The sequence below is a fragment of the Primulina tabacum genome, chromosome 3 (assembly GCF_025594145.1).
Source record: "Primulina tabacum isolate GXHZ01 chromosome 3, ASM2559414v2, whole genome shotgun sequence".
In the NCBI taxonomy this organism is placed as follows: Eukaryota; Viridiplantae; Streptophyta; class Magnoliopsida; order Lamiales; family Gesneriaceae; genus Primulina; species Primulina tabacum.
In genome coordinates, this window is record NC_134552.1 from 42,915,358 (window position 1) to 42,939,209 (window position 23,852).

Below are 23,852 nucleotides of genomic sequence, written 5' to 3' on the forward strand. Positions count from 1 at the left end.
TATTCATTCATATAGATGAATTATCATTTTATAATTCATTGAACAACCCTCCCTCGGAGTGTCCAGGTGGCTATCACTTATCGAGAGTAATAGTCTGTGATTATGGTTGTAGTATTTTTAATAAATATGTTTGAGATGTCTACTAGAATTTTTTTTATTTATTTAGCTCATTTTCGAAAATTATATCTTTATGCATGCATGCGATAAAAGCTGAAAATTTCATATTTTAAAAATAAAATTACTTAACTGTCAGTGAAAACACTGCATTTTAAAAATATGACGAACGTCAAACCCTAGACCTGTCGAGCAAAATATGCGGGGCCTCGTGTCCGACATTAATACTAATAATTATAAATGTAACAAACCAAACGATTGAGTAAACACATAATCTGTGGTTCACAAACCGACATAAACTTCATCAAAATAATTTAAAGATCTCGAATATTTGAAATATAAGTTTTAACATTCCAAAATAAACTAGTGAGCCAAAGTAACCAAAACATAATCAAATAGCTCCTAAGACCTGAAAATAACTCGTATCTTCTCGCCTGGAGCTGGACTCTGGCATCCCAAACCTGCCTCGCCTCAGCTACCGTCAAGCACATGAAAACAAGAGGTAGACGACATGCCGGTGAATGTAAACCCAGTATGATACAATCAATAACATATGAGAATTAAAATGACAAATAGTGCCTATGAATTTCATAAAGATGCAATATAATGCAATGCATGATCAGAAGCTGTGGGCTATCAATAAATATTAAGATCAAATGAATCATCTTATTATAGGGTACCCATGGGAAGAGAATCCCCCAGCAACATCCACCGACTGATCCGCTCGGGGTGGGGTGCTGTTCTAAAATCCTAGGACTATGGTGCGCCTATAGAGAGTGTTCAGGCCATAGCAGCGACCTCCGCGTGCACTATGCCAATTCAACTATAGCCCCATACGTCAAATAAATCAATAAATCAAGACGAAATCCGCCATATCAAATCTTGATCGACAAGTGGCTCAATATGCAAGGTAATTATGCAAATCATTATCATCATCTCGATATCATAATAAACTCATGTCTAGACAACAATCATCATCAAATCACAAGTATTTCATCGAGACATAGAATTTTCAATTAAAAATAAAAATGATACTTCTACATCATATGTTACTGACCGTAACATACCTTTCAAATATTACCAAAAGGAGATCGAAAGGTGTAGTTGAGAAGTCTTGAATCCCTGAAATCTACAATAAGTTAAGAACTCAGATCATTTATCAAAACAGACCAGTTTCTGTACAAAATTCATAATTATTTCAATACTGCTTCGAATCAAGACCCGCAAATTGGATATGCAAGAAATATAAAGCCCAACAATTGTTCTTAAAAAAGTTTTTTCGACTAAAGTCATTTACAAGTCGTTCATAATCTGAAACCTACAATATAATTCTCACGAATTCTGCGTCAATGCATTTCTGGCATATTTTAGTATTTTGAGCATTACGTCCTCAATATCCAATGGAATGAAGTCAATTTTATATCATATCGAATACAAGCCAATGTTCTATAACTTTTATTGGAAGATCAAATTCAGACTCGCAACCGATAAATTCCAGATTCGAATTCGAATAAACAGAAGGCATGTACACAAATCTGCAATAACTCGGAGTTCCAGACCAGTTTTAGTAAAATCACATATCTCTTTTATTTCTTCCTGGAATTGACTCAAGAACCAAATCAAATCTAACTTGATGATCTACAAGTTTGATGAAGACTCTAACTCAAAAATCCAAACATAACTATCCCATATACATGAAATACAGAAGGTGTAAAAACTGTTCTTTGCACATAAACAAGAAAACATTCTCATATCCTTTGTAAATTCAAACCAACTTAAATACAACGTCTTCAACATCTTAATATCTACAATATAAACTCAAATATCAATTCTAAATTTTAACTCATTTTCAAACTTGAATAAAATTGAGAAATAATTACGTCATCTTGAAGCCCGTGATGAAAGGATCACAAATCTACCTTCATTTCATATTTTCTTGAGCGAATCACTCATAAAATGAGGAAGAAGTTCAAAAATGGAGAGGAGATGGATGAGGGTTTGCGTGAAGGAGGAGGAAAATGATTGGTAGAGGTGAAGGTGGGCTTACATATTGATTTTTCCCGTTTGTAGCGCCTCAGCACCACTTTTCAGCGCCGCAGCGGCCAAAATTTCCGCAGCTCTAGCGCCTAAGACCCGAAAATCTCATTCTAACTCATACTTTCCCAAGCCTTTGCTCACCTACCGTCATACACATGAAAACAAGAGGTAACCGACATGCCGGTGAATATAAACCCAATATGATACAATCAATAACATATGAGAATTAAAATGACAAATAGTTCATATGAATTTTATAAACATACAATATAATACAATGCATAATTAGAAGATGTGGGCTATCAATAACTATCAAGATAAAATGAATAATCTGGTTCTAGGGGTACCCAAGGCAAGAAAATCCCCAACAACATCCACCGACTCATCCGCTCGGGGTGGGGTGCTGTGTTCTACAATCCTAGAACTATGGTGCGCTTATAGAGAGTGTTCAGGCAGAGCAGCGACCTCCACGTACACTATGCAAACTCAACTATAGCCCCATACGTCAAATAAATTAATGAATCAAGGAGACCTCCGCCATATCAAATCTGAATCTACGAGTGGCTTAATATGCAATGAAATGATGCAAATCATTATCATCATCTCGATATCATAATAAACACATCTCAAGACAACAATCATCGTCAAATCACAAGTATTTCATCGAGGCATATAATTTTCAATTTAAAATAAAAATGATACTTCTACCTAATATGTTACGGACCGTAACATAGCTTTCAAATATTACCAAAAGGAGATCAAAAGGTGTAGTGAATAAGTCTTGAACCCCTGAAATCTACTATAATTTAAGAACTCATATCATTTATCAAAACAGGACAGTTTCTATACAAAATTCAAAATTAATTCAATACTGCTTCGAATCAAGACCCGCAAATTGGATATGCAAGAAAACTCAAAGCCCAACAATTGTTCTTCACAAAATTTTGTCGACTAAAGTCATTTGCCAGTCGTTCATAATTTGAAACTTACAACATAATTCCCACGAATTCTGCGTCAATGCATTTCTGGCACATTTTAGTATTTCGAGCATAACGTCCTCGATATCCAATGGAATCAAGCCAATTTGGTATCATTTCGAATAGAAGCCAATGTTGTATAACTTTTATTTGAAGATCAAATTCAGACACCCAACCGATAAATTTCAGAATTCGAATAAACCGAAGGCTTGTACAAAAATCTACACTAACTCGCTTGTACAAAAATCTACACTAACTCGGAGTTCCAGACCAGTTTTAGAAAAAATCACATATCTCTTTTATTTCTTCCTGGAGTTGAGTGATTCAAGAACCAGATCGTAAGCTAACATGATGATCTACAAGTTTAATGAAGACTCTAACTCCAAAATCGAAACACAAATATCTCATATACATGAAATACAGAAGGTGTAAAAATTGTTCTTTGCACATAAACAAGAAAACATTCTCATATCCATTTTAAATTCAAACCAACTCAAATACAACATCTTCAACATCTTAATATCTCAAAAATAAACTCAAATATCAATTCTAAATTTTAACCCATTTTCAAACTTGAATAAAATTGAGAAATAATTACGTCATCTTGAAGCCCGTGATGAAAGGATCACAAATCTACCTTCATTTCATATTTTCTTGAGCGAATCACTCATAAAATGAGGAAGAAGTTCAAAAATGGAGAGGAGATGGATGAGGGTTTGCGTGAAGGAGGAGGAAAATGATTGGTAGAGGTGAAGGTGGGCTTACATATTGATTTTTCCCGTTTGTAGCGCCTCAGCACCACTTTTCAGCGCCGCTAGCGCCAAAATTTCCGCAGCTCTAGCGCCTAGGCATTACTATTCTTGAACTGTGGCGCTTGAATATTGACCTCATGAACATTATTTTTTTTATAATTTTTTTTTAAATTCTGGCATTAAAATATTTCACCTCTAAAAATAGATTTCGTCCTCGAAATCAAATCATCAATTTCAAGTCTAAGATATAATGATCAATACTGAAAGTAAGACCGAGAATAGAAGCATACTTCATTTGAATAACTATGAATATTTATGTCTCATATTGTTTTCTAATACCCCAAGTTGCCTCCTCGACACCTTGTCTATTCCACTGTATTTTAATTAACGGTATCAATTTATTTCTGAGTTGCTTATTTTTTCTGTTTAGAATCTGAACTCTCAATATAGCTCAAAGTTTGATCTAACTCAACCTCGTCGTGTGGATATACATTAGAAGGATCTGGATGATATTTTCTCAACAGAGACACATGAACAAAATCATGAACACCTGATAATGGGGTAGGAAGAGCTAATCTATAAGGCAAATCAACAACACATTCAAAAATCTCATAGGACCTATGAATCTCGGTTATAATTTACCCTTCTTTCCAAATCTATTTGTACCACAGAAAGGAGATACTTTCATAAAAACTTTGTCACCTTTCTCCAAAATCAATGGTCGTCTCCTGATGTTTGCATACTTAGCCTGCCTATATGAGCAGCTCACATACGACTCTGAATCAATTTCACCTTCTCTGTCATATCTCTTATCATATCAGGTCCTACAATTGGTGGCTTCAGATAATCATCCCAATACAAAGGAGATCGACACTTTCTGTTATATAGTGCTTCAAATGGTTACATTCCAATGCTCACTTGATAACTGTTGTTATAAGTAAATTCGACTAGTGGTAACGAATCTTTCCAACCAATGCCAAAATCCATCACGATAGCTTTCAACATATCCTCTAATGTCTGAATATTACGTTCTGACTGTCTGTTCGTCTGAGGATGATATGTTGTATTCAAATGCAAACGAGTACCAAGGGCCTCTTGTAAACTATACCAAAAATGAGAAGAAAACCTGGGATCACGATCTGATACAATGGACTTAGGCACACCATGCAATCTCAAAACTTCTCTTATATACAATTGTTCATCTGATCATGCCTATATGTCATCTAATAAAGAATGAAACACGAAGACTTGGTTAATCTGTCAACTATAACCCTATTGTATCTCAACCCCTCGACGACCTCGGCAATTTCGTGACAAAGTCCATGGTGATATGGTCTCACTTCCATTCTGGAACCTTAAGGCTATGCAAAAGACCTCCTGGTCGATTAATTTTGCTTTCACTTGTTGACAATTAAAACAATGAGATACAAATTCTGCTATGTCAGATTTCATTCTTTTCCACCAAAATTGTTTCTTCAAGTCATTGTACATCTTTTTACTTCCAGGGTGTACATGACTGAACTTACTGCAATGAACATCATGCAAAATCTATATCATCAACTCTGAAATATTAAGAACTACAATACAATCAATCACAAACAAAATATACTCATTATTGACCTGAAATTCTGATCAATGTCCTGATCTGACGAGTTCAACTGATTTCTAAATGCTTTGATCTAACCTTTGGGCCTATCTAATTTTGACATACAACTCTGGCTCTGCCTGGATCATAAATACTCGTACATATTGAGTATCTACCACAAAATCCAAACCAGAAAGACAACATTCTTCTACTAGATCAGATATACTGCTAGTGATCAAGGATATATTGCATACATTTATGCTCAAAGCATCGGCTCCTGCATTAGACTTGCCTGGATAATATTTTATTTCGCAATCGTAGTCTTTCAACAAGTCTAACCAACGCTTCTGTCTCATGTTCAGCTCCGCTTGTGAAAAGAGGTATTTCAAACTCTTATCATCAGTGAATATCTCAAATATCTCCCCATACAAGTAGTGATGCCAAATCTTCATCGCAAAAACTATTGCTGCTAGTTCCAAGTTATGCACGGGTATCTAGACTCATGTGGCTTCAACAGTCGTGAAGCATAGGCAAGCACATGGCCATACTGCATTAATATACAACCCAGTCCTCGATGTGAAGCATCAGTGTGCAATGTAAATCCTCCTACACCTGATGGGATAGTCAGAACTGGAGCACTAGTCATGAAGCGTCTCCTATTCGTTTTCTTAAAAAGTACTATAATTTTTTATTTTAAACTCTCATAAATTCGGCCCACTCCATATACATATACATAAATACTTTTGCACCATTTTAAAATAAAACATCCAACTAGTATTTGAAAATCCAAGAGAAATAGTCAAAACATGAAATCGTTAAACGTTTTACCAAACCTAATAAGCAATAAATTTGAAAAGTGTAGCCCATACTAAACCTCTCAAAAATATCTCAAAATCATAAGTAAATAGTCTGAAAATCTTTAACGTAAATCATAAACTTGAATGCGGAAAGTAGAAGCGCTGGTCCTCGGGTTATGTGCACCTTCAGCCCAGTCAGGTCAACCATCAAGACCTCCATCAAACTCACCTGCATCAAACACACCTAGTGAGTCTAAAGACTCAACACATCATACCCTTGATAACAAGTAATACGTAATACAGTTTACATACAACAGTGAAAAATACTTGTACTTAAAATAACATTTTCATAACAATGCGTAACTTTAAAGTAAAACATTTTCATAAACATTTTCATATCAACATATTTGTATTCATATTAACATATTCATATTCATGTTCATGTTTATTGAATTCAGATCGTGATTGTGACTCGTATTCTTAATTGTATTGAGCGATTGATCCATCTAGAGAAAACCACAATACTTGGCGGCGGGGACACCAGCGACACTCTCACCGGTCAACTGGGCCTTGGACAATGTATTAAAATATTCGTATTTGTATTCGTATTCGTATCCATATCCAAGGAAACACGATCGTCGGGCTCCCACTGAGACCATAACCATCACGATAATTCCAACATATCACGTATTTAGTCACAATCCTTCATGTCCTTCAACATGTCGTATTTCCATCACTTAATAAAAACATATATAATAATATCGGTTTATTTTGAAACCAAGCATGCACATGTCTTTTAAATGCTCATTTTTAAATCATAAAAATCATAGACATTTAAAAAATCATACTTTAACATATAAAATTTCATAAACATCCATAACCATTGAAAATAATCATATTAACATATATAACAGCATTTAGGACACTGACATGACGTTTAATAATTTTAGGTGTAAAATGACCATTTTAACCCTAGACATAAAATTTCACGTTCTTGACTTTTTCTTAATTCCATTGACTATAACATGTCCCAAATAATTATTTAAGTCTAAATTAAATTTCTCAAAATTTTATTTATTTTAAATACTAGGCTTTTTAATTAATTCGTAATTAGTTGTTTTGAAGGCTTTTTAATCCCGAAAAATCATAAACTTTAATATAAAGTTTCTAAATTTAAAACTTAGTCTTTTTATATTATTTTCGCCCTTGTGAACCACGACTCGACCCCTAATCCGTGTTTCAATTTATTTTTAGCTTAAAAAACCCTACCTTGACCCATAATTTTTCACCCCGAGCCATCTTTCAATTTTCTCGAGCCACCCTTGAGCCATGTTGGACCAGACCCTGACCAACCCCTTAGGACACCCTCCTGGAACCCTAGGAACCCACAGACAAGCCCACAGCCACAGAACCGAACCTAACCACTTCAAGTTGCTGCAGCCGAGAACTCCCAAAAAGCATGTACTCTTCTTTTTGTAACGAGGACTCTACCAGCGAGCCCAGCCCCTGAACCAACCACTCACGCACCTTCCTAGGACCCTTTAGACTCACCCTATCCCAGCCCCTGAACCCCAGACTGAGCCATGATCCCTACACACATCCCTGAACCCTACGCATGCTGCGCGCTGCACAAGGGCTCTCGGGTAGGAGTCCTCCTTGTTGGCAAGGACTCTTCCAAGCCCACTTACTCGAGTCCTAGCATGGCTAGGACTCCACCCTGGACTAACCCACGGCCCTGGCTAGCCCTTGGTCCCAGCCAAACCAAGCCCAGCCCTATCACTCAAAAGCCGTGAGCCTTAAGACACCCCTTAACCAGTTTCGATTCCAGCTTTCGTGGATCATGTTTAGGTGATTTTTGGTGATAATCTAGGACTCTAAATTCATGAAAAACAATACTTGATTATGTCCTAATCATGGCAGCTCCTTACACAATACAAAAAGATGATTTTGGCAATCAAAAACTCATGTTTAGAATCCATGTGCATGTAGTTTCGAAAATTCACTTTGAGTTCCATGTTTTTCCTTTAAAAATATGCTTAAACAATTATTATGGTGTGATGATGTTTTAAGGAAAGGAATATGCGTGCCTTTGCGTTTTAAATGCACGAATTATTGTTGACGATTGCGAAGAACGCAGCAAGACCTTGGCTTGACCTTTTTCCCTTGAGCTTTCGAATTTCTCCTTGAGTTGATGTGTGTGGTTTCGTGTATTTGGAGAAAGCTTTGGGAGGAAAAATTCAGAAAGTGGCGTGTGATTGTGTGAGGTTAAGGGTAGGTTTTAATATATTATAAACTAATTAATATACTAATCAAGGCTTAGGCCTAATAAGCCTACCAATTAGGCCCAATAGTCTTAATTAGAATTTAATTAAAATTTTAAAATTGTTTTGTTAAAATAAGTTTCTGAATTTAATAGCCGGATTGCCAAAAAGTTCGTATTTTTGTTGAAAAACAAACACCGATAAAATTTATGTCCCGACATATAAAATCAACTCAAAACTCCTTATTTTCAAAAATATGAAAAACCTTCGCCATATTTTAAAAAATTAAAAATAATTATAAAAACATTTTACGTTTTTCAGCCATCGGTCTCCGTTATTCGATCGCAACTTGAATGTCCCTTAAAAAAACAATTTTATGCATAATGACCATGAAATCAGATTTAACATATAATCATGCATGTCACATAATCAATCAAACAATTAAAATCAATTAATTAGCCATTTTTTATATTTCCTAGATTTGCATGCAGTTGAATTACGTCGTCTTAATTTTGGACCTTACAATTCCTCCCCCCCTTAAATAAAATTTCGTCATAGAAATTAGAAGTTACCAAATAGCTCTGGATAGCGACTCCTCAAGTCCCTCTCGGTTTCCCAAGCAGCTTCTTCTTCCGAGTGATTCAGCCACTTGACCTTGACCATTGGAATGACTTTGTTTCGGAGTCTTCTTTCTTGCCTTCTCAAGATTTGGACAGGTCTTTCCTCATAAGTCATATTTAATTGAAGTGGTTCATAATTTAGTACATGTAATGGATTCGACATGTACTTCCGCAGCATCGAAATATGAAACACATTGTGAACTCCAGAAAGCATTGGTGGCAACGCCACTCTATAAGCTAGTCTCCCAATCCTCTCCAATATATCAAATGAACCAATAAATTTCGGACTAAGCTTGCCTTTCTTGCCAAAGCGCATAATACCTTTCATAGGTGCTATTTTCACAAATACATGGTCGCCCACTACAAACTCTAAGTCCCTTCGTCTCTTGTCAGCATAACTTTTCTGTCAACTTTGTGCAGTTCTCACACTCTCACGGATTTTGGCTACATGCTCGGTAGTCTCTTCAATCACATCCTGACCAATTTCTCTTCTTTCCCCAACCTCGTCCCAATGAATAGGAGATCTATATTTCCTTCCATAAAGTGCCTCAAAAGGAGCCATTTCAATTGATGATTGGTAGCTATTATTGTAGGTGAACTCCACTAGAGGTAATTTTGGTTCCCAACTGCCTTGGAAATCAATAACACAAGCTCGAAGTAGATCTTCCAAAATTTAACTCTTTCGCACTGACCATCGGTTTGAGGATGAAATGCTGTACTGAATAATAACTTGGTCCCCATCGCCGCATGCAGACTCTTCCAAAAATATGACGTAAATCTTGGATCTCTGTCAGAAACAATAGATACAGGAATCTCATGCAGACGAACTATCTCTCAAATATATAACTCTGCATACTGAATCATGGTGAAGGTCGTCTTAATAGGTAGAAAATGCGCTGATTTCGTAAGATGATCCACTATCACCCATATGACATTGAATCCCTTAATATTCTTCGGCAATCCCACAACAAAGTCCATAGTAATATTTTCCCATTTCCACTCGGGAATAGGAAATGGCTTAAGTTTCCCCGCTGGTCTTTGATGCTCTGCCTTAACTTGTTGACAAGTCAAAATCTCGGATACAAATCTCAAAATTTCTCTCTTCATGTTTGGCCACCAATATAACAATAGCAAATATTTATACATTTTCGTGCTTCCCGGATGAATGGAATAAGGTGTGTCATTAGCTTCCTTCATAATGAGAACTCTCAAAGAATCGTCAATAGGAACCCATAAACGATCTCGATACCATCCACCTCAGAATATAACTTCCGGCCCTTGGCTTCATTTCTTGCTCTCCACTTTTGCAAATGTTCATCAGTGGACTGTCCCTCACGGATTTTATCTTTCAAAGTCGTCTGTACTGATAATGTGGCAAGATTAGGGGCCTCGTCCCTAGCATAAAATGTAAGCTCAAACCGCTGTATCTTGGACTGAAACGGTCTTTGAAGTGATAGATGAGTGATAACTGCTGCCTTTCTACTCAATGCGTCTGCCACTACATTAGCTTTCCCCGGATGATAGCTAATCTCACAGTCGTAGTCCTTTACTAACTCAAGCCATCTTTGCTGTCTCATATTCAAATATTTTTGGGTGAAGAAGTATTTCAAACTTTTATGATCGGTGAATATTTTGCACTTCTCCCCATAAAGGTAATGTCTCCAAATTTTTAATGCAAAAACTACTGCTGCAAGCTCAAGATCATGAGTAGGGTAGTTTTTCTCGTGAGTTTTCAACTGTCGCGACTCATAGGCTATAACTCGGTCATTTTGCATCAGAACTGCGTCCAAACCAAGTTTAGAAGTGTTGGTATACAAAACTTACTCTCCTTGCCCAGACGACATAGATAACACTGGCGCTGAAATCAATGATTGCTTAAACTTATCAAAACTGTCTTGACACTCGGTCCCCAAATAAACTTTGCATTCTTCTTAGTCAAGGATGTCAAAGGTACTGCAATAGATGAGAATCCCTTGATGAATTTGCGATAATAGCCTGCTAGTCCCAAGAAACTGCGAATCTCGGTAACACTCTTCCGTACTGGCCACTCTTTCACTGCCTCAACTTTACTTGGATCAACTTCAACGCCATCACTAGAAATGATGTGGCCTAAGAATGCCACTTATCAAGCCAAAACTCGCACTTGCTGAATTTTGCATATAACTTCCTATCTTGCAGAACTTGCAGTGCTGTCCTCAAATGACGACTATGCTCCTCCTTGCTCTTAGAATAGATCAAAATATCTTCAATGAAGACTATGATGAATTGATCTAAATATGGCTGAAATACGCGATTCATGAAATCCATGAAGATCGCTGGCGCATTGGTCAGCCCGAATGGCATGACCATAAACTCATAGTGCCATATCTCGTACGAAATGCTGTCTTGTGAACATCCGACTCTTTAACTTTAAACTGATGGTATCCAGAACGAAGATCAATCTTAGAAAATACCGATGCTCCTTGCAACTGATCAAATAAATCTTCAATTCTTGGGAGTGGATACTTATCCTTGATAGTGACCTTATTAAGATCTCGATAATCAATACAAAGATGCATACTACCATCTTTCTTCTTCACAAATAATACCGGTGCGCCCCATGGAGAATAACTAAGGCGAATAAAACCCTTGTCTAGCAATTCTTGGATTTGGTCCTTTAGTTCTTTCATTTCGGCAGGTGTTAGACGATAAGGCGCTTTAGATATATGGACAGTGCCTGACATTAGATCAATGGAGAATTCCACTTCACGATCGGGTGGAATACCAAAAACGTCTTCGGGAAAGACGCTAGGAAAATCTCTGACAATATCAACATCCTCCAACTTCTAACTGATAGCTGCATGTGCGGTAGTGACACATGCTAGGAAAGCTTGGCATCCACGTTTAATAAGCTTCCTTGCACGAAGACAAGAGATAACTGCTCGCTGATGAAAATCAAAGGATTTACCACTAGGTGGTCGGATAGACACTGATCGCTGATGAAAATCAATCGAAGCTCCATTCGCTGATAACCAATCCATCCCAAGTATAATATAAAATTCATGCATATGAAGCACAATAAGATCTGCCCGAACCACATCTTTGAATAAACGAAGATTCAGATTTTTCATAATTTTAGACGTGAGCATTAGATCACTGGAAGGAATAGAAAGTTTGAAACCCAAACCCATATCTCGAGGAGTAATATTCAGTCTTTTGATGAAGGTTTCAGATATGAAAGAATGTGTAGCTCCTGAATCTAGCAAAGCATAGGTAGCTACCCCTTGAATGATAATCCTCATTGCGGCGAAAACGTCTTTTAAATCTTTTCGTGTTGAATCTTAAAGAATTTATATCATTAATTTCCCAAAGTTATGTGAAGATTGCGTGTTGATCTTAAGCATTTCTTGAAAAATTGCCTTTAAGCCCTTCAATTTTTCGAAATTTACATTTTTGTCCCAAATTTTCGGATATTTGCAATTTAATCCTTGTATTTTTCGAAATTTTTCATTTTAGCCCCTTAAATTTCAAAATTTACGTTTTTGACCCTTAAGAATTCGGATATTGCAATCAGGTCCCTTAATTTTTGGTTAATTGCATTTTGGTCCTTATAATTATCGAAAATCGCACTAAGACCCCTCAATGATTTCGAACCCTTAACATACCGTTAATTTATGATTTTTCTTTAATTTTGCTAAAACTTTTATTAGAAATATTACATCCTTCATATAAATCTAAGGCACAAAATTTCAATACCAATTTCTATGGTTTCTAAAATCATATCTTAAATTCCAACTAAGGTAGAACATGCAACCTTATTTTCACTATGTTAAATCTTGTTCCCAATTCCATTCTAATAACCAATTTAACATTTCATGCAATATTATGCAATATAAAAATGTTAAATGACTAGGTTACTCGTGATAAGCGTAGTGTCTGCCTCCTCCTCAGCTTCTTCAGCATTCATCACATATGCTCGTCCCATATTGGGTGCATTCTTCTTCCGGCAATCCACAGCCTTGTGACTTTCATCCTTGCATATGAAGCACTTAGTAGTACCCCACAAGCATGGTCCATAGTGTAATCGATTGCACTTCTTACATGGTTGTCCTTCTGCAGGTTTCGGTGCTGCAGGTGGTTGCTTTTGTGGTGCTTGCTTCTTGACTTGACCTTGGGGCTTTTGAGGCCCTTGAGGTCTAGGAGGACCCGCATATGGCTTCTTGTTTGGCAAATTATTATTTTGATGTTGCTGCCTTTTGCTCTGTAACTCAAACTCGATGTCCTTCAAGGATTGCTCAGACTGGAATGCATAAGTAACGGCAGTAGCATAATCCAAAGGATACATCATCATAACATTATTCCGTATGGTGGGTTGTAGACCATCCATGAAGTGTCTAAGCTTCTCCTCAGCATCCATGGCAATAAGGGGTACAAAGTGACAACCCCTATCAAATCTCTTCACAAATTCAGCAACAGTAGCGTCTCCCTGACGGAGAGTCATAAATTACCTATTTAAATGCCCTCTGACATCAGCAGTAAAATATTTCTCGTAGAATATCGTTATGAATTGAGCCCGAGTAAGTGTAGCAAGGTTAACACCATGCTCGGCTGCTTCCCACCATAAAGAAGCGTCATCCCTAAGTAGATAAGTGGTACACCCAGCATCCGCCATATCCAGATAGCAAAAGTGTACCTCGAGTGAACAGATCCAACCCTCAGCAGCAAAAGGATCGGTAGTGCCAGAAAATGCCTTCGGCCCTAGCCTCCGGAACTGATCATAAATATCATGCTATGGCCTAGATGCCTGCTGCATCTGCTGTAATTGCTGCCGCTGTAACTGTTGCTCGAAAGAGACGAGCCATCCCCTCTAACGCACGAGTAGCAGCATCCCCCGGAGGAGGTGGTGGGGGTGCATTCCCTTGACGGTTCACACTGTTCTCTTCTTGGTTTTCATTAACAGGGGCACGTTTAGGAGGCATTTTATCTGATCGTTTTTCAAATTCTAACGTAATCAACATGCATTTAAATCTAAATTTTCTAATCATGTGACATATCCTAATTAATTTAGCAATTTAAGCATCCACAACATAAGTACTCAAAAAGCTAGTAAACATGTTACGTAAACATATTATTCATGCCATCATGCATGTAACATCATATTAACTAATATAAAGCACGTAAAACTTAAAAATTGAGGGTTGACGACCGAGCTTCCCGGCACTGATGGTGGCACAACCCTTTACAGAACCATTGCTCTGATATCAACTGAAATGTCTCCTATTCGTTTTCTTAAAAAGTAATAGAAGTTTTTTTTTACTCTCATAAATTCGGCCCACTCCATATAGATATACATAAAATACTTTTGCACCATTTTAAAATAAAATATCCAAACAGTATTAGAAAATCCAAGGGAAATAGTCAAAACATGAAATCGTAAACGTTTTACCAAACCTAATAAGCAAAAAATTTGAAAAGTGTAGCCCATACTAACCTCTCAAAAATCTCTCAAAATCGTAAGTAAATAGTCTTAAAATCTTTAACGTAAATCATAAACTTAAATGCGGAAAGTAGAAGCGCTGGTCCTCGGGTTATGTGCACCTTCAGCCCAGTCAGATCAACCATCAAGACCTCCATCAAACCCACATGCATCAAATACACCTAGTGAGTCTAAAGAGTCACCACATCATACCCTTGATAACAAGTATTACGTAATACAGTTTACATAAAACAGTGAAAAATACTTGTACAAAATAACATTTTCATAACAATGCGTAACTTTAAACTTAAACATTTTCATAAACAATTTCATATCAACATATTCGTATTCATATTAACATATTCATATTCATGTTAATGTTTGTTGAATTCAGATCGTGATTGTGACTCGTATTCTTAATTGTATTGGGCGATGGATCAATCTACAGAAAACCACAGTACTGGACCGTGGGGACACCAGTGACACTCTCACCGGTCAACTAGGGCCTTGGCCAACGTATTAACATATTCGTATTCATATTTGTATCCATATTCAAGGAAACACGATCGTCGGGCTCCCACTAGGACCATAACCCTCACGATATTTCCAACATATCACGTATTTAGTCACAATCCCTTCACGTCCTTCAACATGTCGTATTTCCATCACTTAATAAAAACATGTATATCAATATCGTTTTATTTTGAAACCAAGCATGCAACATTACTTTTAAATGCCTAATTTTAAATCATAAAAATCATAGACATTTAAAAAAGCGTACTTTAACATATAAAATTTCATAAACATCCATAATCATTGAAAATAATCATATTAGCATATAAAACAGCATTTAGGACACTGCCATGACGTTTACTAATTTTTAGGTGTAAAATGACCGTTTTATCCCTAGACATAAAATTCCACGTTCTTGACTTTTTCTTAATTCGATTGACTATAACATGTCCCAAATAATCATTTAAATCTAAATTAAATTTCTCAAAATTTTATTTATCTTAAATACTATGATTTTTAATTAATTCGTAATTAGTCGTTTTGAAGGCTTTTTAATCCCGAAAAATCCCAAAATTTAATATAAAATTTCTAAATTTAAAACTTAGTCTTTTTATATTATTTTAACCCTTGTGAACCACGACTCGACCCCCCGTGAGCCGTGTTTCAATTTATTTTTAGCATTAAAAACCCTAACTTACCCATAATTGTTCACCCCGAGCCATCTTTCGATTTTCCCGAGCCACCCTTGAGCCATGTTGGACCAGACCCTGACCAACCCCTTAGAACACCCTCTTGGAACCCTAGGAACCCACGGACCAGCCCCCAGCCACAGAACTGGAGCTAACCACTCCAAGTTGCTGCAGCCGAGAACTCCCACAAAGGATGGACTCTTGTTTTTGTAACGAGGACTCTATCAGCGAGACCAGCCCCTGAACCAACCACTCACGCACCTTCATAGGACCCTTAAGACTTACCCTAATTCAGCCACTAAACCCCAGACCGAGCCATTATCCCTACACATGTCCCTGAACCCTGCGCATGCTGCGTGCTGCACAAGGGCTCTCGGGTAGGAGTCCTTGTTGGCAAGGACTCCTACCAGGCCACTTACTCGAGTCCTAGCATGGTTAGGACTCCACTCTAGACTCACCCACGGCCCTGGCTACCCGCTGGTCCCAGCCAAACCATGCCCAGCCCCTATCACTCAAAAGCCGTGAGCCTTAAGACACCCCTTAACCAGTTTCGATTCCAGCTTTCGTGGTTCATGTTTAGGTGATGTTTTGATGATAATCTAGAACTCTAAATTCATGAAAAACAATACTTGATTGAGTCCTAATCATGGCAGCTCCTTACACAATACAAAAACATGATTTTGGCAATCAAAAACTCAAGTTTAGAATCCATGTGCATGTACTTTCGAAAATTCACTTTGAGTGCCATTTTTTTCCTTTAAAAATATGCTTAAACAATTATTATGGTGTAATGATGTTTGAAGGAAAGGAATATGCGTGCCTTTCCATTTTAAACGCACGAATTCTCGTTGACGATTGCCAAGAACGGGGCAAGATCTTGGCTTTAACTTTTTCCCTTGAGCTTTCGAATTTCTCCTTGAGTTGATGTGTGTGGTTTCGTGTATTTGGAGGAAGCTTTGGGAGGAAAAATTCAGAAAGTGGCGTGTGATTGTGTGAGGTTAAGGGTAGGTTTTAATATATTATAAACTAATTAATTTACTAATCAAGGCTTAGGCATAATAAACCTACTAATTAGGCCCAATAGTCTTAATTAGAATTTAATTAAAATTTTAAAATTTTTTTTTAAAATAAGTTTGTGAATTTTATAGTCGGGTTGCCAAAAAGTTCGTACTTTTGCGGAAAAACCAGCACCGATAAAATTTATGTCCCCACGTATAAAATCACCTCAAAAATCCTTATTTTAAAAAATATGAAAAACCATCGACCATATTTTAAACAATTAAAAATAATTATAAAAACATTTTACGTTTTTCAGCCATCGGTCTCCATTCTTCGATCGCAACTTGAATGTCCCTTAAAAAAACAATTTTATGCATAATGACCATGAAATCCGATTTAACATATAATCATGCATGTCACATAATCAATCAAGCAATTAAAATCAATTAATTAGCCATTTTTTATATTTCCTAGATTTGCATGCAGTTGAATTACGTCGTCTTAATTTTGGACTTTACAAGTCAATCTCTGCTTAAGTTAAACAAAACTAGCCTTACATGCCTACGACCAAATAAATGTTGCATTCTTTTGTGTCAACTTGGTAATTGGCCTCGCAATCTGTGAGAATCCTTCAATAAATCTGTGATAATAGCCTGCCAAACCCATAAAACTACGCACCTCAGGTACTGATGTCGATCTAGACCAATTGATGACTGCCTCAACTTTAGTCAGATCAACTGATATATCAGCACTTGAAATCACATGTCCAAGGAAAACCACTATATCCAACCAAAACTCGCATTTGGATAATTTAGCATACAATTTTTCAGTTCTCAAAATTTTCAAAACAACTCTCAAGTGCTCGGCATGCTCAAATTCAGATTTTGATTAAATAAGAATATCATCAATGAAGATCACAACAAATTGATCTATATACCTTTGAAACACACGGTTCATAAAATCCATAAATACCGGAGGTGCATTGGTCAACCCAAAAGGCATAACAAAAAATTCAAAATGCCCATACCTGGTACGAAAAGAAGTCTTAGGCACATCTGCCTATCTAACTCTTAACTGATGATATGCGGATCTTAAATCAATCCTAGAATATACTGAAGAACCCTGCAACTGGTCAAAGAGATCATTAATCCTTGGCAAAAGATACTTATTCTTTATTGTGGCTTTATTCAACTCTCTATAATCGAGACAAAGCCTCATAGACTCGTCTTTCTTCTTCACGAATAAAACTGGAGCACCCCAAGGTGAAACACTTGGTCTTGTATATCTTTTAGCCAATAGATCCTCAAGTTGTTCCCTTAGTTCCTTAAGTTCAATTGGTGTCATCCTATAAGGAGCTCTAGAAATAGGCTGTGTACCTGGCTTTAACTCAATATTGAATTCAATCTCTCGGAACGGAGGAAATCCTGGAATCTCATCTGGAAATACATCTGAAAATTCACTAATGATGGATCAGTTCGGGCACCTTTGAAGGTGCTTCAAATACAATATTCTCAATGAGCTGCAATAGCTCATGTTCTAAGAATTTAAACGCCGAAACCAAGCGGAAAATGCTCGAAATAATTCTTTGTTAAGTAAGCCAATAAGTTTAAAGCTTTTAACTTGTGTTAACTGAATAAATAAAATAAAAGGGGATCAATTCTTGCGTATATCAGTACAGTTATGGTGAGAGCTGAACTGATAACTGCTTAAATTGATCAAATCAGTTCTAAAACAAAATTTAAGCAGTTAAAAGCACAAGATATGTTTACGAATGTTTAGAGACTTCAACTGCTCCTACCTCTCCCCTTCTACCAACTCGGGTAGGTTCTACTAGAAGACTTTGATTTATGCAAAGATTTGTATAAACCCACTAAGCTTAAGACTTATTTTACTGCCTAACTGAACTCTTAGTTAAACGGCAGCACCTTTCAGCCAATAATTATTTAACATCTATGTGTCAAAGACTACATACAAAAGTTTATTGTCTTTGTGCAAGACTCATTTAGCTATTCAATAAGCTCTACTTTCTGCATATGTGAGTGATTGTGTATATGCGTGTATGAGAACTGATCTATGAATACAACACGAAAGTCTTCTCACACACTGAGAGTTTTGCTTCTTGACTAAGCAGTTGACATGCCATATTTTTCTCTTCTTTTCTGATCTTCACACACTTGTGTGTTTTCCACACACTTATATATTGATGATCTTGATCTGGTATTTATAGAGACAATGCGACCATACACCAAGACTCATCAAATATGAACTTTGCAGTTTGAATTTGTTCCTCGAAATGTGTGTACTTTCCGACAACCATTCTAGAATGTTTTAGCTTAAGCACTGCTGCTATGTCTATTATTGTCCTCTGACTGGACAAAAGTTTTTCCTCAGTGCGCACAGCTGGATTCCATTTGAATAAGCTTGTTGTGTTCTGCAAACTAATTGTTTCCTAACTGATGTTCTGAACTGGTCAGTGGAACTGAACTTGAACTGGTTTGGTAAAATCAGTTGGCTCGTCAGCTGAACTGATTTTGCTGCTTTAGTTGAACTGATCAGCTGGAATCTTCATCAGTTGAGCTCTTCATCAGCTGACCGAGATTCTGAAGGTCTTCTGCTGAACTGCCTACAAGCTGGACAATCAGTTGAACTGGTCTTTTGATATTTCATGTTGAAATGGTTCAGTTTATGCAATCAGTTGAAATGGTTCAGTTTGCGTCTCGATAGCTTCAGTTTTGGCTCGATAACTGATCAGTTCAAATTCTGATCAGTTTCAGTTTTTGCGCACTTATGTAAATTCATTAGTTAAAAAAAACAAGTTTTGTTAACATCAAAATCAAGATTGCGAACATGAAATGTTTCAACAACTAACAATTGGAATATCTGCCAATTTAGGTGATGACCTTGAAATATCAATTGCGTAAACCAAGAAAAATTCCGCTCCTTTCTGCAACAAACGAGTCATGGACAAAAGAGATATCAATGAAATCTTAGCTCGAGAGAACCCTTACCATACAACGTCCAGTGATCTGTCATATCAGGCCTAAACTTAACAATCTTTTAAAAACAGTCTACAGTAGCCCTGTATCTTGTCAACATGTCAATGCCAACTATTCAGTAAAAATCAGACATCTCCAATACTATAAAGTCAATTTCAATGACATTATACTCATAACAAAATTCACAATCACTTATCGTTTAAGCTGACCTCATCACTTTGCCCAGTGGAGTAGAAATAGATAATGTAGATGATAATGGCATAGAATGCTAGGAGACAAAGTGCTCAGATATGAAAGTGTGTGATGCACCAGTATCCATCAAAACATAAGAATGATAACTTGACTGAAAAAAATTACCTGCAATAACATTATCTGGAGCATTATGCGCCTCATCCTCAGTGAGTGCAAAAACTTGGGCCTGCTGTCTAGGTAGCTGTCCAACCCTGTGGCTACCACTCTGTTTGTTCTGATCTGACCAGTTTGACTGTTGATAGAAATGAACTGTAGGGGTCTGATGGTTCTGGTGAGGTGTCTGTCTCGATGATCCCTCGCTCTGAGATATATCACTGTGACTGTTAGGACACACTCGACCATAGTGTCCCACATGATTACACAAGTGGCAAGCTCTCGAGACTCCTCTACACTGATCGGTATAATGTCTACCACCACACTGACCACAAGTCGGGTTTGAATAACCAGTGCTATGAACTGAACCAGACTGTATCGATCCACTAGAACTCTAAAAATTATTGTCATGTCTCTTAAATTGCTTGCCTCTAGCCCTAAAATGCTATCTTATGTTACCACTATTACTGCCACTATTATCCTACCTAAACTACTGTCGATACTGTGGTTTTTGGGGTCGTTGCATATAATGAGAACCCCTCTGCCTAATGATTTCGGTTTCAACTCCCTTGGCTCGATCAAGAGCCTCAGTAAAAGTGTTAGGCCTTCTGGTATTAACCAAAGTCAAGATATCAGGGTCAAGACCATTTATAAAGTGATCGGCCTTAGCCTCTTGATCGGATGCTACATGAGGCGCACATCTCAGTAAATTCGAGAACTTAGCAACATAGTCCTAAACATTCAGATTTCCCAGCTTAAATTTGCAAACTCGACCCTATCTTTCCTATAAGAGGTAGGAAATAAACGCTGATGAAATTCAGATTTAAAGATATCCCAGGTAATAATTGTACCTCGACCCTCTAAAGCTTTCTTTGTCATGATCCACCTACTCATAGCAACATCCAATAACTGATGAACAAATAACTTGATTCTACGATCATCTGGATACTCAAGAGATTCAAATAACTGATCCATATTTTCCAACATGCTCTCACACTCTAATGCATTCTCGGTATCCTTCAACATCGGTGGGTAAATCTGGCTAAGGGTATCTCCATTGGAGTTGGAGATATATCCATCTGAGTATGAGTAGCACTGCCCTGATCTTGTGCCACCGATATGTTCTGTCTAGGTATACCACAACCTCTACCTCGAGTAGCCATGTCTGATATACTATAGATCAAAAACATATAAAATCACAAGATCTTAATCATCTCAATCTTGTATCAACCATCTCTGGCTCTCGAGACTCAATAAATCTCAAAAATCTCTAATAAAACTCAATAATATAATATATCAATTATAATCATATATTTCAAATTATAGCGCAGTGAAAATGCTAGCAAATATATCACATGACCAAGCAATTCGAACTGACTCGATCTACCCTGTTCCCAAATATCTTACGCTCTGATACCACCTGATGTGGGGCCCCGGGTCTGACATTAATACTAATAATTATAAATGTAACAAACAAAACGATTGAGTAAAAACACATAATCTGTGGTTCACAAACCGACATAAACATCGTCAAAATAATTTAAAGTTCTCAAATATTTGAAATATAAGTTTTAACATGCCAAAATAAAATTGTGAGCCAAAGTAATCCAAACATCATCAAATAGCTCCTAAGACCCGAGAATCCCACTCTAACTAGTATCTTTTCGCCTGGAGCTAGACTTTGGCATCCCAAGCCTCACCTCACCACCGTCAAGCACATGAAAACAAGAGGTAGCCGACATGACTGTGAGTATAAACCCAGTATGATACAATCAATAACATATGAGAATTAAAATGACAAATATTTCATATGAATTGCATAAAGATGCAATATAATGCAATGCATGATCAGAAACTTTGGGCTATCAATAAATCCCAAGATCAAATGAATGGTCTGATCATAGGGTACCCAAGGGAAGAGAATCCCCCAGTAACATCCACTGACTCATCCGCTCGGGGTGGGGTGCTGTGTTCTATAATCCCAGGAATATGGTGCGCCTATAGAGAGTGTTCAAGCAATAGCAGCGACCTCCACATACACTATTCCAACTCAACTATAGCCCCATGCGTCAAATAAATCAATAAATCAAGACCCATATCAAATCTGAATCGACAAGTGACTCAATATGAAATGTAATATGATGCAAATAAATATCATCATATCGATATCATAATAAACTCATCTCAAGACAACAATCATCATCAAATCACAAGTAATCCATCGAGCCATAAAATTTTCAATTTTAAATAAAAATGATATTTTTACCTCGTATGTTACCGAACGTAAAATACTTTTCAAATATTACAAAAACGAGATCGATAGGTGTAGTCGAGAAGTCTTGTACCCCTGAAATCTACTATAAGTCAAGAACTCAGACCATTTATCAAAACTGAGCAGTTTCTTTATAAAATTCGTAAATAATTCAATACTGCTTCGAATCAAGACCCACAAATTGGATATGCAAGAAAACTCGAAGCCCAACAATTATTATTCACAAAGTTTTGTCAAATGAAGTCATTTACCCAGTTTTTCATAATCTGAAACATATAACATAATTCTCACGAATTCTGCGTTAATGCATTTCTGGTGCATTTTAGTATTTTCAGCATAACTTTCTCAATATCCAATGGAATCAAGCCAATTTGATATCATTTTGAAGACAAGCCAATGTTCTATAACTTTCATTTGAACATCAAATTCAGAATCCCAACTGATAAACATCAGAATTCGAATAAACAGAAAGAATGTACACAAATCTGCACTAACTCAGAGTTCCAGACCAGTTTTAGTAAAAATCACATATCTCTTCTATTTCAATTGAGTGATTCAAGAACCGAATCAAAGCTAACTTGATGCTCTACAAGTTTGATGAAGACTCTAACTCCAAAATCCAAACACAACTATCCCATATACATGAAATACAGAAGGTGTAAAAACTGTTCTTTGCACATAAACAAGAAAACATTCTCATATCTTTTTTTAAATTCAAACCAACTCAAATACAGCATCTTCAACATCTTAATATCTACAATATAAACTCAAATATAAATTCTAAATTTTAACTCATTTCCAAACTTGAATAAAATTGGGAAATACTTACGTCATCTTGAAGCCCGTGATGAGAGGATCACAAATCTACCTTCATTTCATATTTTCTTGAGAGAATCACTCATAAAATGAGGAAGAAGTTCGAAAATGGAGATGAGATGGATGAGGGTTTGCGTGAAGGAGGAGGAAAATGATTGGTGGAGGTGGAGGTGAAAGTGGGCTTACATATTGATTTTTTGCATTTGTAGCGCCTCAGCACCAGCCAAATTGCCGCAACTCTAGCGCCTAGACACTACTATTCTAGCGCCGCAGCGCTTGAATAGTAAACTCATGAACATTGTGGCGCTAGAATAGTAAACTCATGAACATTTTTTTTACAAATATTTTTTTTTAGTTCGGGCATTACAAAATAATTCAAAAGCGAAGCATGAAAAATCTTAACAACCATCAACATATAAAACGAAAGCGTTTGAGAAAAATATCCAATGCAATCCTATCTCATAAACATGATGTGCAAAAAATACGATCCTCGGGTTCGCGCACTAGACTGCACGAAAATATTTCCTCCTTCTTCCTTGCCTTCGGTCGAGACTTGAGGGGTGAGGAGAGGGCCGAAAATTTGGGAGAGTTTTTGAGGGATTTTTGAAGTGCATTCTTGTATGT